This window comes from Leuciscus leuciscus (assembly GCF_965113295.1).
Source record: "Leuciscus leuciscus genome assembly, chromosome: 11".
NCBI lineage: Eukaryota > Metazoa > Chordata > Actinopteri > Cypriniformes > Leuciscidae > Leuciscus > Leuciscus leuciscus.
In genome coordinates this window covers 21,061,120-21,072,430 of record NC_138735.1, presented here as the reverse complement: position 1 = coordinate 21,072,430, position 11,311 = coordinate 21,061,120, and the positions used below count along the sequence as shown (strand labels likewise).

The 11,311-nt window shown below is 37.4% G+C and overlaps 1 long non-coding RNA gene across 1 annotated transcript in view; it reads right to left on the bottom strand.

The window, feature by feature from the left end:
* The window catches only part of LOC309509781, a 667,378-nt gene that overhangs the window by 456,023 nt on the left and 200,044 nt on the right, over positions 1 to 11,311 (bottom strand). The window lies entirely within an intron of this gene.

The window sequence follows — 11,311 nt, the reverse complement described above, 5'->3', positions numbered from 1 at the left end:
TGGATGTCTTCATCCATTTGCTTGTCTATTAAATAATTCATCACCTCTTTCTTTCTTTCTTTCTTTCTTTCTTTCTTTCTCTTTCATGTGTCTGTCTATCTGATATCACTCTTCTATCTGTCATCACTCTTCTATCTATCTATCTATCTTTCTTTCTCTTTCTTTCTATTCTTTCATGTGTCTGTCTATCTGTCATCACTCTTCTATCTATCTATCTATCTATCTATCTATCTATCTATCTTTCTTCATTCTTCTATCTATCTGTCTTCACCCTTATCTATCAATCTATCTTGTCTATACCTATCCATACTTTCATATGTCAGTCTGTCTGTCCATCCATTTGCCTGTCTAAATAATTCACCTTTCTTTCTTTCTTTCTTTCTTTCTTTCTTTCTTTCTTTCTTTCTTTCTTTCTTTCTCTTTCTTTCTTTCTCTCTTTCTTTCTTTCTCTTTCTTTCTTTCTTGTGTCTGTCTATCTTTCTTCACTCTTCTATCTGTCATCACTCTTCTATCTGTCATCACTCTTCTATCGATCGATCTCTTTCTTTCTTTCTCTCTTTCTTTCTTTCTTTCTTTCTTTCTTGTGTCTGTCTATCTTTCTTCACTCTTCTATCTGTCATCACTCTTCTATCGATCTATCTATCTATCTATCTATCTATCTATCTATCTAGCTATCTATCTATCTATCTAGCTATCTAGCTATCTATCTCCTATCTATCTTTCTTCATCCTTCTATCTATCTGTCTTCACCCTTATCTATCAATCTATCTTGTCTATACCTATCCATACTTTCATATTTTTTTGACCGTCCATCCATCCATCAATCCATCCATCTTTCGTTCTTCACTTTTTCTCAATTCTTATGATCAAGTCTCTGTGAAACAGATAAAAAAGGAGTGCTGACGGCAGCATATGACAGCGGCCTCTTCCTCTCCTGACCTTTCCGAGACCTCCCATCATGTTCAAACTCCCCACAATCACCCGCTGCAACCGTTCCCTGCGTTACACGCCAGCGCTGTGCGTTCAGCCAGATGTGTACCGCCTTACGCTCCATCTAAATATACAGAGTCAGCAGCCGCATTCATGGCTCAGGATAGGCTGGTGTGCTTTCGCTGGCTCAGCCGTAACATGTGGAACAATTAACAAACTGTGATGAGAGATGTGCGTTCAAAAGTTGACAAATGGGGGGAAAACGAAAAAGACCGCATTGCCATTTCTACAAATGGAAAACAACTGGCTGTGGGAGCCAGCCAGCGGAGAGAAAATTTTTCTCTCCATATTAGTTACAGACGAATACCACTGGCAGAGGAGAGATATCATAGCCTGCACATGTTCAGACAACAGTGAAGTCTGTGTAAAGTGGTGTGAATTGCTGTTTGTTTATGTGTGGATATGATGTCAATAAAAAGCTTGGCGTGGATGCAGTCTCTACATGCAGTCGGTTGTGTATATGTACGCTGTATGGGGGTGTTCTGGGTCTGTAGGCAGCTCTACGGATAGATATCTTACAAAATATGGCCTTGGACAAGAACAGTGCTGTAAATTTAGATATGTAATGGTTCCAGCATGTTCCATGTGGTTCGCAGTGACTCCAGACAGAATAGACAAATTCACTGTTATAATGTGTCTCAATAAAGACATTTAAAGTATCTGGAACGCTCATTGTGCTTATCAGATTTTCCAGGCTGTGAGCTTCCATTTTTTCTTTCCTTTTTTTGACCTAAAGAGCTTGAGCAGAATTTAAAGGGAAAGTTCATGCAAATTGTAAATTCTGTTATTATTTACTATCACATCATAAATCAGTCTTGTATATACACTTGAGAATCAATGCTGTTTTAGTATCAGAGAGGTTGACGCCATTATTTTGATTATTTGTAAGTCTTTATGAGCTGTAAAGACTAATTTATGGTGGATTAATGTTGCTTTTTTTTCCTTGTCGTATGTGATCACTATGAACAGCTGTTGTATAAGTTAGTTTTTTTTAGTTTTTTTGCAAACTTTTAAGATTTAGTACATCTAACCGTCATGGTATGCTCTCAGATAACAGCATATAATCTAAGCGCCAGTGGCTGTAAATTGGTCTACACATGGCTAAGTAGGTTTATTTCATAATTCTTATAAAGCAATTTAATCTTACCTTACACTTCATCAAGAAACATAGAAAGAGGGTTTAATGAGAGGGATATTTCATCATTTCTCATTTACCCTGCATGACGGTACAAAAAAGGGGATGAGAAATGAAATGAAACGGAGCATTTTTAATTATGATCATTTTGATCTCAGCAAACATGTTCCTCGTGGAATTAGAGGGAGCAATTAAAATGTAATTTACGTTTCCTTTCAGCATACGCCGAGTGTTGATTTAAAGCTCAGCTAGCATGCACTGTTTGTTCCAGTACAGCTTTATGGGGCCTAATTAGCAGTGGTTAGCCAAGACTGCTAGCTGTCCAAACAAACTAAATACTGTTGGCCAATAAGACATACTGTGAAGTGTGGAGGCTGGTCTCTAAATGTGTGTCTGTAAACCAATCAGCCTCACTGTGGTCACATTGATTAGTGTCTCTGGCTGAGTGTGTGTGAGTTTGTGGCTCTGTGTCTGTGTGTTTATGTGGGTGTGCCGCTGAGTTTGTGACTGAGTACATGAGAAGGGAAGAGGGGGGAAGAAAATTCTTCTAGAGAGAAACCAAAAGCTGTATAATTATCCACACACACACTGGATCAAGTTTCTCTTTAAAAAGCAACCAATTATTGTAATGTGTGTGGTTGAAAACAAATTCCTGAAAAGAGATGGATTTTCCTTATAAACGCGAATAGTTTTCCAGCAGCAATCAGGAGCGGTGCAGTGTATTATTGGAAATCTTTGTCTGGTCAGGGTTGGCAATGTAAAATATCAGAATTATAGATGTGCCACATGAGAAATATAAAATATGTACCTTTAAATAGTCAAAATTAGACACTATCAATGTTTTATTAGTGTTCTTACTAAATGCCTTGAAGATTTGTAAACCTGGACCTAACTGCATATTATTTTACTCTTCATTTGCTTAATTTATGGACGTCGTACCCCTTTCACCCTGACATTAATTAAACATTTAATGCTGGAAAAATAACCACAAACTTCACAAATATGCAGGGTACAACTTAAGAGCAAGAAAAGTGAGAGGAAGAGAGAGACAGTAAGAGACATGTCCAAAGAAAGAAAAAAGATTGAATCAATGATGATAATATGATATAATAATAATATTATATAATTGTTTGAAATGCCTAATGATTTCTAAAGGATCATGTGACACTGAAGACTGGAGTAGTGGCTGATGAAAATTCAGCTTTGCATCACAGAAATAAATTACATTTTAAAGTATTTTAAAATAAAAAAAGATTATTTTAAAATTGTAATAATATTTCACAATATTACTGGGTTTTATCAAACAAATGCAGGCTTGATGAGCATAAGAGACAACTATTAAAAATAGTAATCTTTCCAAACTTTTGACCAGTACTATGTGTATTCAAAACAATTATATGATATTATATTATATCAGTTTTCATGTTAGCAATAAAACATTTGGGCGAAACCAGGCAAAAATATGCTGAAAGCAGTTACTTTTAAAACTAAACATTTCATGTCATCAACAAGAGGGAGCATATGTTGATCAAGTGACATCATGAGCATTTGTGTCAGTTTAGTTATGCAACATCGCACCCTACTGTTGTTATATGATACTGCATTTTTATTCATGCGAGTTATATTTATATAGCCTGTATACAGTACTGTATAAGAGACCCCAAGGGTTAAATTTCACAGTTACAAAGCAGACATTTGAGCAGCAAAAACTACGTTTTTAATAGAAATGTGTTTAATAGACTTAATGTTTTCAAAATGATTTTAAGAGGCAAACGTTAAGCCCTAAACAGTCCTAGCCGTCTTCCAAAGGACCGAAGCAGCACCTAAAAATTCAAAGGGAGCGACTTCCCTGAGAAGCAGCTAACCTCCAAATAATGGCGGTTTTTCATCTAAAACTCATCTTGCTTGATTGGTGAGTCTGAAAAGCTGAGCTTAACCTTTAAAAAATATAGCCATGTGCTTTTAATAGATTCTCTGAGAGCCCCGTGATGAAGAGAATTACAGAAATGAACAAGGCAAACAATCAGGGACCTCACTACAAGGCCCTTGCCATGAGAAGCATTTCAATCACGCACCCAGCTGAATTTTCTCCCAGACCGGAGGTTAATAGCATGAAATGCCCTTCAGTCTCCTGAAAGCGAAAACTGGAGCTACAGCAATATATCTGTTTCATAGGTCGCCCGCTGCCTCATATTACACCACAGAGTTGCTCAGAATTCAACAAGGGAACATATTCTTTGGAATTCCACAGAAGGACCCCTGATATAAATGTTTATTTTTATGTTTTAAGAGGCCAAAGGCAACCGCATTGTGTTATCTCTGTCAATAGACCGCGTTTATGTTGTGAAATATGTTATTGGATGCAGTGAATAGAGAGTCGGAGACAAGGCATAACATGTTTGTACATATACAAGATCAGAAATTCCCTCTGGGCATTTTTATTTTCTCACGGAGGGGAAAAAAAACTCTGAGAGTGAATGGTGCTTGATGAATAAACAAGACATTAGTATAAAGGTAGAAGCTAAAGATGACTTTTGATCGCTTTGTCGTCTCCAGATGCAAATTACACTTATAATTCATACGATTAAAATACTTAGTGACTCAGAGATGTTCATTAGTTTGTTTGAATCCACTGTTCTGGATTCTGTTACAGGAGCGTACAACAACAGCCGGTCACTCTGAGACACTGCGGCACATAAACACGGAGACTGTGTGAGAATCATAAAAGTCTGCCGCCCAGTAAAATCTGACCCAATATGAGCAATATGCGTCACTGTAATTGTGTTTATTGGGAGAGGGCCCAGACACTGTGGTAATTACATATTGTTACAGTCTGCATCCCTATATATTTGATTTATGTATTTTGGCTCCAGCTGACAGATAAATGAGAAAAATTGTTATATTAAGCGGTAATAAATATGAATCATTTTGCAATCTGCCAGGAAATAATATTGTAATCTGTGAGGTGGAAGGCTTAAACAATGTATGTATTTGTGTGAGTGTAGACTAGAGCATGGTCTGTACTTTGGAGAGAATGATATATCACAGCCAGCTGAGGCACAGGTTTGAGTCCTGTTCTGTTTCTGCTCTTTAATACTGGACGTTATGTGCAAGCCAACAGGTCGCTTCAACCGTTTCAGTCAGGAAGTGTGTGAAAAATAAACAATGGAAGTACATTATTTGGATAATTATATAGAAACCATGTTTCATTGTTTATGCCTGATGTATAGGGCAGAGTGGGATAGAACTAAAAGGGATTGATTACATAAAAATGAAAACAAAAGTGAAAATCTTGTCTATATGCAATAAAATTGTGTTGTTTCGGACCTCATTGACTTCCATTATATTGAAGGGAAAAAAAAGTTTTGTCTTTTGTGTTAGACAGAAGTAAAAAAAAAAAGTCATATAGGTTTGGAACGTCATGAGGACGAGTAAACATAATTTTCATTTTTTAAATGAAAGTTGGTCTCCTATTCTCCTATGTCTCCTTTCCACAGAATTGAGAGCTATAACATTAGTATTCTATAACATGCGAACTGAAAATATGACTCAAATATGACTGAAATATTGAATTGATTAATTGGGGATTATGATAACATTTCAAATAAACATATATTAGTAGTCAACATTTGAAGTGGATCAAAAAAAATCATCAAAGTTACACATGAATTTTGAACATTACCCATCCCGTTCTTGTCTAAGGACAACTTTGATTAACTTTTTATATATATATATATATATATAAAAAAAATGGAATGGACGTTTAAATAATATATAGTGTATATTTATATATATATATATATATATATTTATATATATATATATATATATATATGTATGTGATATTGTTTAATAATTTATATTGTATATAATTGTTTTTAGTGAAAACATTTTGCAATGATAGTGCTTTACAATTAAAGCGCAACATGTCAAAGTTTTGCCATCCTACTTACTGTACATCCAATCACTCTGGGCCACTCAGTCACCCATATGCAGCCAGTCCTGCCTGTCAGAGTCAAGCTGTCTCCTCCTGAGTTTCTGTGTCTCCTCTGTCTTCCTTTTGTTTAGCACTCTGCACTCTAGCTGTTGAGCATCTGCAAGACTCCGGCCTGACCTTTGCCGGTAATCCTTATAAAACATAAATGCATGATATCTCCGCTTCTCTCTCTCACACACTCACTCTGTAAGACCACCCCATGGCCCTCATTACAAGCATCCCACTGCCACCCGATGTCACTGTCTAATTACAATCACCCTTGATCTGCTCGATCATGACGCGAGACCTGCAGCTCACTGGCGTGCAGTGCCGAGGGTCTTTCCCCCGCAGGCGGTGTGCTGAGCCGGGCCGACAGGACTGATGAGGACGACGCTTCGCTCGCGGCTCTCCCGACAGGCGGAGGATCATTAGTGAACCAGCTGTTAACAAGCAGAGACAGGACAGCCAATATCACTTCCTGTGTGAGTGACACGCCGTGGGTGGCGAAGGAAACGCGTGGCCAGGTGGGCACAAGTTCATCGGATTTAAAACTCTAAATCGCCTGCTTTTCCAAGGATTCAATTCATAATTACGCAGCAAATTAATATATTTAGGCTTGTATTTGAGGGTGATGTGTTTTTGTGAGTATAAATGCTTCTAGCTTTCTTCATTAAGACTGTTAAAGGAATTATTAACACCAAAATTATAGTTAAACTAATGATTTATTTATCTTAAAGGAATTAATCACCAAAATGATCATTAAATAATTATTTCATATTTAATATTAAGATCAAGTAAGCCTGATGAATGCTGTGTGACTAAACATTTGGTCTGTTTTTTTTTTCCCCCCTCTTCAATAGCTTTTGTTCTATGCAATCTATAATTTGTCAGGTTCATTGATTTATTGTTCATTTTTCAAATTATAGTTATGTAAGCCAGATGAAAGTCATGTGACTGAAATATCACCCAATACATGTTAAATTATTTAATTTAATTTACTTTTAATTTAATTTAATTTAATTTAATTTAATTTAAAGAATGTCTTGGGTGCTCTTAAATGAAGTGAATGGGGACCGAGTCCATTAAGCTCCAAAATGACCCCAAAAAAGCAGCATAAAAGTGGTCCATACAACTATATTCAAAATTTTTGAAGCCATATAATGGCTGCATCCAAAATTGCATACCTCCCTACTATATAGGCCTAGGTGAAAAACAGTAGGCCTACGTGATAAAAGAAGTAGGCCTAGGCCTATGTCAAAATGCACAGTAAATATAAAGCTAAAAGTATGACATACTTCCGGTGAGATTCTAAAGTTTGCATACGATGGACACTTTACTATCCCATGAGGCCAAGGGAGAGGATTTACGAATGGCAGTGACGCGACGCAACTGACGCTGGTCACTTGATGATGACAACATGGCGAGTGTAGTACGTCCAGATTACATTCACATTACACACTCATACTATAAGGAACATACTTTTTAGCGGCCGTGAAGTAATTACTTGTTCAAAATAAGTACCTACTCAAGAGAGTATGTGATTTTGGACACAGCCAATATCTTTTTGCCAAAACATCATTGGCTCTTTTGAGTCATGTGACCAGAAGTCATTGATGTCAGTGGTGCCACATTTGATTTAAGAGCTGCAGCTGAGATTTTAGCAAATACAATTTTAAGTCTCAGTCTGTTCTTTGGACAAAGTTTTTGTATAACCTGAAAATACCTTTTTTTTTGGTAATTTTGGTGCCTGACAGCTCCAGTCCCCATTCACTTTTATTATATGGAAAGAGAAAAAAGCAGCAGGAAACTTGTAAAAATTCACCTTTTATGCTTCACAGAATGTCATACGGATTTATTTATTTTTAAATTACGGTAAGTAAACGATGACATTATTTTCATGTTTGGTTGAACTATCCATTGTTAAATGTTAAATGTGGTTTGTAGTTAGGTTTTCACAGATGAAGCAACAGTGTAGGCCTACTTGTGTGCGAATGTATGAGTGTGTGTGCGAAAAAGAATGAGAGAGATTAGAAATGATGGTATGACACTCTCCCATCAGGACAAAATCCATCACTGTCAGAGGTAGCAGACTAAAGCCCTCATTATGCTTCTGCGTCAACTCCACGGCGTAGCTACGCCGTCACTCCAACGGCGTCGTGACCGTTTTATGGTTCTGCGTCGGGTTGCGTTGCATCGCGGTGCATTTCACCGCCAGAACGCTAGGGGGGTGGTGTGGTTCGCGAATCTCTTTCCTAGTTTGTTTTGGTTCCATGCGCCGGTTCCGCTTTTTCATTTCCGACAATGGCGAGCGAAAGAGAGAGAGTGTTGTTGCAGCTGGAGCTAATCAACGTTGAACAACAAATGATTTTATTGCAAATGTTTAATCGTAGAAGAAAAAGAAGACGTCAGCGAAGGTGGTCTGTACGACCAGTGCACGAAGACAGGGGAAGGATTGGCGAATTTGTTACGGTTGTTCGACCGCTGAGGGACTTGGACGAAGAAATGCACTTTAAGTATTTTCGGATGTCGAAAGGTCGATTTGACGATCTTGTTCATCGTTTAAAGCCGTTAATACAGCATCAGACTACACACAGTATGCCTATTGACCTCGCTCAGAGACTGGCAGTGACTTTAAAGATGTTATCTTCGGGTGCAAACCAACAGATCACCGGGTTGGGCTACAAAATGGGTGCGACCACGGTGTCCCGCATAGTATCGGAGGTCTGCAAAGCGCTGTGGACTGCGCTGCAGCCCGAATTTTTGCCCTGCCCTTCAACCAGCCAGTGGGAAGCTATTGCTTCAGATTTCTGGCGACTTTGGAACTTCCCAAACTGCGTTGGAAGCCTCGACGGGAAACATGTTAACTTGGTTAATTACTTGATATCCATGATGTACCCGTGAACATTGTATTGTAAATAAACAACAAACTTTTTTTCAAAACAAACATTGATTTGATTGATTGAAGTTTATTTCTAGCAACAACAAAAAAAAGAAAAGAATATATATAAATATATACATATACACTACCGGTCAAAAGTTTTAGATCGGTAAGATTTTTAATGTTTTTAAAAGAAGTCTCTTCTGCTCACCAAGGCTGTGTTTATTTGATTAAAAATACAAAGCAAAAACAGTATAATTGTGAAATATTATTACAATTTAAAACAGCTGTTTTCTATGTGACTATACAGTAAAGTGTAATTTATTCCTGTGATCAAAACTGAATTTTCAGAATCATTTCTCCTGTCTTCAGTGTCACAATGATGTATAATCTGACCAATCACAGCCCCTGCGGTCTGCGTCACCGCGACGCGTAGTTACAATTTTTTGGAGGTGCACGTCAAGCTACGGCGGAGGGGTCGCGTCGAGGTTCGCGTCGACGCAGAGGGGTCCGCGGGGGTACGCCGTCGATTCGACGCAGAAGCATAAAACAGGCTTAAGAGTAGCAGAGCTCCAAGACCACAGATTCAATTTCACTCCCTTGAGCCATTCAGCCCTGCCCACACGTACAGACACCTTCCATCTGAATAATAGCTCTGCATAGATTTGAATTTTCACTCTGCACTCCAAAGCAAGGCCATAGTCCAAGTCTAACATTTACAGTTTTGTTCTTACACATCCCCCTTCTCTCACAACAAAATATTAAAATGTAAACAGCTAATTTGTTACAGAGTGTGTGCAAGTTCATAGGAGTCCAGCTCCAATTGTAGCTGCATAGAAAAGATCTTCAGAATTCATTTTAAAGGGGTTAAAATGTTTTCAGTCATTTTTGAGTCTTCCTTTATGTTCTGTTAGAGAATATGTATTCTTGTCATTGTCGCACACAACGCCTCTGTATCTTACTCATGATTTCTCTCCACATGAGATGAACTTGCATTACTTATTTGAAAAAGTAACTTTGTTGTGAATTTAAAAGTAATGCTTTACTTGTCACTTAAAATCTGATTATGTAACTCACGTTACTTGTAATGCGTTACCCCCAACATTGATTGTATATTATAATACATACCGGCCCATGATTACATCCACAAATGCTGTTTGGTTTCCAATCAAACACCAACTACAGGGGGCACCAGATGCCACCTCTATGGAGTGTGATTGAGTGGACGGACACGCTTGACAGATTTGGAATTACAACTGGAGTGTGTGATCAAAGTTTTAAGGCTGTGGTCCTGTCTGCCTTTAAACCACCGTATGTCTCTATTGCTCATGCACAGGGGTCACAATTACATAACTGATCTCTCAGAAAAGCCACATGGATTCATTGGTTGTGAAAATTGGCTGATAACTCCAGTGTGCTGTAAGCTGATTAATGATTAATGTGCAGCTCTGCCACTTAAAAGACAGAAAAGGTCAGCGGCTCTGCCAAAGGGTACAGGGTCTCAAAATATTACTGAGAAATGACACGGCAAATGGAAGGAAGGAAAGGTTGTCTTCTCAAAGGTTGTCCCACCTGCAATTCATTTCTTCCGGTTATTTATGTTTTAATAAATTAATTTTAATGATGTGAAATGAAATTTCATTGTTAAATATTGCCATATATTAAAGGGATAGTTCACCCAAAAATGAAAATTCTGTTCACCCTCAACAAGTTTCTTTGTTCTGTTAAACACAAAATACTATATTTTGAAGAATTTTGGTAACCAAACAGTTTCTGGTCCCCATTGACTTTTTTTTACTATGCAAGTTAATGGGGACCAGAACCTGACAGGAAGAAACTATTAGCAAGTGAACTTTTGGGAAAACCAACATTCGTTTCCTTCCTTCATCATTTGCTGCAGGTTTAGAACAACATGAGGGTGAGTAAATAATGACCGAATTTATTTTTGGGTGAACTATCCCTTTAAGGAGAAAGAGTAGCAAAAATGGTGCAGCTATAGTGACCTAAATATATATAATGTAATTACATATAACTGACATGTGAAAAGGAAAGAATATAAAACTCCAAAATGGATGATGTTCACTGACTTCAATCACTCATTAGGTGGAGCTGCATTTAGAATAAAATAGATTAGTGAGTGAACAGTGCCATCCAGTGGAATATCAGTATCACTGTCTTAATCAGTGTCTAAGTTAGTACAGAGCACACATATGTTGTTGACTAATACAATATAATATAATTATCATTCATTCATGAATCATCGATAAATAAATAAATACATATACAATACATTATAAATAAATATATGCAGAAATTTAAATAAATAATAAAA